This window comes from Aethalodelphis obliquidens, unplaced genomic scaffold (assembly GCF_003676395.1).
Source record: "Aethalodelphis obliquidens isolate GAN/ISIS:26980383/991018 unplaced genomic scaffold, ASM367639v1 scaffold1162, whole genome shotgun sequence".
Lineage (NCBI taxonomy): Eukaryota > Metazoa > Chordata > Mammalia > Artiodactyla > Delphinidae > Aethalodelphis > Aethalodelphis obliquidens.
Genome location: NW_020839073.1, coordinates 110 through 5,358, shown reverse-complemented (window position 1 = coordinate 5,358; position 5,249 = coordinate 110). Strand labels below are relative to the sequence as shown.

Sequence of the window (5,249 nt, the reverse complement as noted above, 5' to 3'; positions counted from 1 at the left end):
GCAGAGATTGTGACAGTCAGGGGAGGACTGCCCCTCCCTCATCCTCCCGGGACAAGACCCCTTGAACAGGGAGGGCGTCTCTCAGCTGCCCAGATGATGGCACACACCCTGCCGTGCCCCAGGGGATGCCCAGCTGGCGATGGATTTCAGCAGAGAGCCTCTAGCTCCAGCCACCAGGAGTCCTTTGTCCGGAACCCTGTCTGTTGATGCGGCCGGCCCCAGAGGTTCAGCTCGGCCTTCCCCTGCATATGTGTGCACGGGCCCCGGCCTGGTGTTCATTCACAGATGCCTGGCACAGTAGATACAGTGGGCTGAGCCTGTGGCCAGGTTCTGCTGTGACCTCCTAGGTCCCAATTGTCCCTTCTGCCGTGTGTGTGTGTGTTTGTGTGTGTGTGTGTATGTGTGTGTGTGTGTGTTTCTGTGTCTGTGTGTGTCTGTGTGTTTGTATATGAGAGGCAGAGGTTTGGAGGAAGACAAAGAGTGATGCCAATGAACGTCAGGGAACAATACCATCCCAAGGATAAGCGTTTATTTGTACCTCTGGCTCCTAGAGGACATGTTCCTATGTTCTCTGTTGGTAGATGCAATACTACATAATGCATGCTTGAGATAGCAGATTCCACACCCAACAAAATCTGTTCAGGGTAGTGAGGGCTTAGGCCAGAAAAGATGGACTGGATGTAACGCCCAAACTCATGGATCTTCAGACGTTCACATTTTCTCTAGTAACGCAGGCATTGCTACGGCCACAGGTGGGTTTGAGTTCTTCAGCTCATCCAAGGCAAACCATTGAAAAGTATCTACAGAGTTGGAAGCAGTAGGCGGAGAAGAGGATGTGAAACGGTTTAGGGACCAGGGAGGCTCTGGCCCTCGTTGCTGGCCACCGTCCCCAGGGCCTGGTGTGTTGTGTGAGCTCACTACGTCTTGATGAATTATTAGTTATCCCAGAACACATGCCCCACGTGGCCTTTCCTCTCTGCTACTAGGGACCTGAGCTGAAATCTCTCTCCAAGCCTATCAGGGTTGCTTCTGTCAGAGTGACAACAGGCAGAAGGGGTTCTTCTCCCGGGAAGGCCTGGGATCCTCTGCGTTTCCTTCGGGGCCGAGCCCATGCATATCCTGCCCTTACGGTGAGTCCCAGAGGAGGCACCATCGATATCCAAGGCTGTCTTCTCATGCTGCAGTGTGAATTCCCAAGATGTAGGGTTACCGTAGTGCTTGCAGCTGAGCTGTGGCTAAGTTCCAGGTCTGAGAATGAAACGTGCCGGCCTCAGGACTGGCTTGCCCATTTCCATTTCTGTCAGTCAAGGTCTTAGGACACTGACGGCAAGTACCGCTACTTGCCTTCAAATGTGGCAACGACCTCCTCCCTACTTCTAAGAGTGGGCTTTGCCCCAGCTTTCAGAGCCCGACTCCACGGAGCACCCAACCATCGTTGAGCCCTTATTCTGTGCCCAACAGTGTACACACGCTTACGCATGTTGTCCAAAATAAGCCTTTCAGCTGACATGCAGTGTGTGGTTATCCTGTGTAGCAGATGAGGAAACTGGTGCTCACAGATGTATAGTGCCCAAAGTCACCCAGCTGGTGAAGATCAGAGCCCCAGTCGGAACACTAATTGGGGAATTATTTAATGTATGTTTCATCCTTTGATGGATGTTGTTTCAACATTTTCATCCTGGTCCCTGCCCTGTGGCATCCTTCTTTGTTCTGGAATCTCTAAGTGGAACGGGAAGGACGCATCAGCCCTTAAGCACTGGGATTTCAGATTCCAGGAGCCAGAACGGGTGACTCGTCCAGCAGCCCATGCCAGGTCAAAGTTTCTTAGCTCCCCAGCCTCTGCAACTTATGATAATCATTTCCCTGAGAAGCCTGCAGTCTGCGTGACTTATACACCTGTAAGTGAGATACGTACTCTCAACAGTAACCGCCCAGTTTCTGTGAATGAAGACTAATGTTTTGCTGACCAAGAGGCAGCACAGAGAGCTGCAGGCCCCATTTGTTGTTTATATTACAGCAGGTGAAAAATCAAAGTGATTTGCCCAGGTTTGTTTCCAGATCAGGCTAAATGTGGCTCTGAGTCTAGGTTAAGTCATGGTCCCAACTTTGCTGAGTTTACTGTGTCTCCCCAAGAGCCACTCACCCCTCAGTAGTTGTTTCTCTTACAACAAGGATCGCTGTGCACGCTGATCACCCACACCTTCCCGCACCAACCGGAATATCCTGGAACACTACCCTCACCGCTCCCACACCCAGCAGTGTCCTGCATGCTTGCTTAGCACCATCCCAGAAGTCAAGCTTCTAGGGGAAAACATCACGAGTGGGTTTGGAAACACGAGGAAGCCACGGCTCGTAAAGTGATGGGGAAATGGGGCCAGGGCTCGCGGGAAGGCACTGTCATCCTCAAGCACCGTCAAACCGAGAGTGAGTTTACCAGCCCAGGAGATGAGTAAAACCTCAAGTTTGAGGAAGGGCAGATACATCCTATTGTGACTGGGGCCTAGCACACCCCAATCGTAGGCCACCTCATGGCTTGCAAGAGGGATTTGAGACGTATAAAAGGTGTGCAGTGTTAGAGCATCTCAAAAGCCTCAGCATCTCCACGTTCCAGCCACTGGTGAAATCAGGTATGTCGGGCAAAGGAACGCAGCTCTTGGGAGCTTGGTTCTACCTGGTCCAAAACTCTGAGGGCAGCTGGGGCTTGCGCACTGGCTGGCTGGTCAGAAAGAAAGGCCTTGTGTGGGCACCTCTGTCGTCCGTATCATTTGGGACCCACCTCTCTTGGGCTACAAGTCAACATCTGAAGTGTGTGGGGTGGGGGCTGAGATGGGGGTCCAGGGTGTGACCAGAGTCCTGTGTTGAGGGTCCTGCTGGCGTGTGTGGTGGCGCTGTTGTCGTGGCCAGGAGCTGAGCGGAGCTGATTAGGAGAGGGTAGCACCAACTCTAGGGCAGGGCTGCCCTGAAGGGCAAAGCCAGTGCAGCGAGGGAGGAGAGCTCCTCAGGGAGCAGGGGGTAGAGGCCCAGGGAGCTCAGAGCAGCAAGGACATGAGGAGGTGGTAAAGCGGCCATGTCCTGCTCTGGGAGTCGGGGACCATTGTTCCACCCCCGTGTGCTCAGTGCCTGGGGATCCATGACTTCCCTCTCTAAGATGTGCATTCTCCCCTAGAATTTAGTATCGATCTAAACGGTCCTTTTGTCTCTAGATGAGTCTTTTCTATGAATTCTCTTACAGAGTGGTTAGCATGCTCCATTACAATTGTTTGATATTTATATAAAAGGTCAAAATCTTTACAAGAGTACTCAACGTGTTTTGGTTCTCGTGTGTGTGTATGTGTGTGTGTGTGACCACGTGAGCACACACACACACATATATCTTTACACTCATATTTACCTGTGTATTTACATGTGTTTGTGTGGAGTTTTATATGCTCATTAATCCTTACAACAACTTTAAGAAGAGTACAGAGAAGTTAAGTACCTTGCTCAAAGTCACACAGCTGGTTAATTTTTGAGACAGGACTCACATCCAAGAAAATCCTGTTCTAAATTCCACAGTATCTGCTGTGGAAGGAGAATACATTTGTCCTCATTGCCCCTGACCTTTCTTCTTATTCTTTCCTTCTCTCTCCTGTCTCTGTCTGTCTGTCTCTCTCTCATTTTTTATATTTTTGTTTTTTCTACCCCTCTCCATTTCTCTTCTCCTTTCACCCATTTTTCCTCTCTTTCTTCTTTCCTTCCTTCCTTCTATATTTCTTTATTTGTCTCAATTAAAACCTTGCTATGGCTTACAAACTGTAGCTACAGTTTATACTGACTCACATCATTGCAGACACACACACACACATTTAATCGGTGAAGCCAGCAGGCAAAGGTTGAAACGGCACAGGTTTGAACGAGGCAAGTGGTTCTCCTGGGTTGAGTATCTCTAAGGTTCTAGAGTTCCTCACTTCAGTGTCTTTTCCATTGCAGTGCACATCCAGACCAGAATGTATCATCCAAAGCAGAAGCTGTGCTGCCCGCTACCAAAGGATTGCTGCCCTCCATCCCAGCAATGCTGCACCCCACCCAAGTATTGCTGCCCCGCACCAAAGGATTGCTGTCCCCCACCTCAGCAGTACTGTCCCCCTCCGCGGCAATGCTGCCCCCCAGTAAAGTACTGTTTCCCCCCACCAAAACACTGCTAAACTCCACCTCAGCACAGCAAGCAGCCTTACCAACCTCCACCCAAGGCCAAGGAGCCCTCTGTCCCAACGTGCCCAGCCCCTCAGCAGTGCCAGAAGTCCAAGCAGAAGTAAACCCCAGGCATGGGCCAGAGGCCAAGCTCCCTGCAGAACAGAGAACATGAAGCCCACTCCCCTCTCTCAGCCAGCTAGCTGTCAGCACCGCTCACCCCCGGCTTCTGGAAGCAGCCACACTTGTGGAAAAGGCAACACCAAGATGGCAGCTTCCTGGATCAACATTTCTTATGAATTAGAAGCTGCAATTTCCGTTTAGAAAGGATCCGGTTCTAAACCTTCTAATCTTCGTTGCTGACTTGTATACTTCGCCCTTTTGGCTGCTTGGAAATATAAGCAGCATGCCCGACCACCCTTTCTTAGCACACTTGGTCTCTGCTCCAGTTTTTCAAACAATTAAACACAATTCCGCTGCCATGAATGTGTCGGTTTGATTATTTCGTCATCTTACAGTTGTTAACTCCTGCAGATTTTGTATCCTGCTGCCTAAATAAGAGCCCTAGGAGGGCTGGGCATGTGGGTGCAGGTTGAGCAGAAGGCATGGGGAGATGCCCTTCTGAGCTGAAGAACATTTTCCATGGTCCTGTCAGGGTGAGGAGGAGAGATGGGCACTTCAGCCACATGGAGACACATCCCCCCATACTTGCAAAATGAGAACAGCTTTTGGACCCATGGGAGATGATGCCCGTCTCGAAAACGGAGGCACAAAAAGAGTAAGGGAAACCCAGCCAGGAGCTAAATAGTAGAGCAGGGCAAATAAATGGAAATTCAGAGAATATCCTAAGGGCATGTGGGTCAAGATGAATTGATGACCGGGCCTCAAAAACTCTCCCACTGGTAAAAAGAAAAGACAAGATTTTGTTCAAGCTTCCAAAATGTGTAAGTAGGAGACAGTCTATGTACTAATCATACATCTATCACACACACATATCCTCTGTCAATATTTTTTAAAGGCATAGCACCCATTGATTCTCTAGCTTGGGGTTTCTCCTGGGCTATTTTTCTCTCACTGCC

General features: G+C 50.1%; 1 long non-coding RNA gene across 1 annotated transcript; it reads left to right on the top strand.

Annotated features, from left to right (window-relative positions):
* The first annotated feature begins 2,428 nt into the window (after window positions 1-2,428).
* Window positions 2,429-4,652, top strand: LOC113617006 (uncharacterized). The gene is made up of 2 exons (XR_003431471.1): window positions 2,429-2,627; window positions 3,970-4,652. It is a non-coding gene; the product is annotated as an uncharacterized LOC113617006 (long non-coding RNA).
* The last annotated feature ends 597 nt before the right edge of the window (window positions 4,653-5,249 follow it).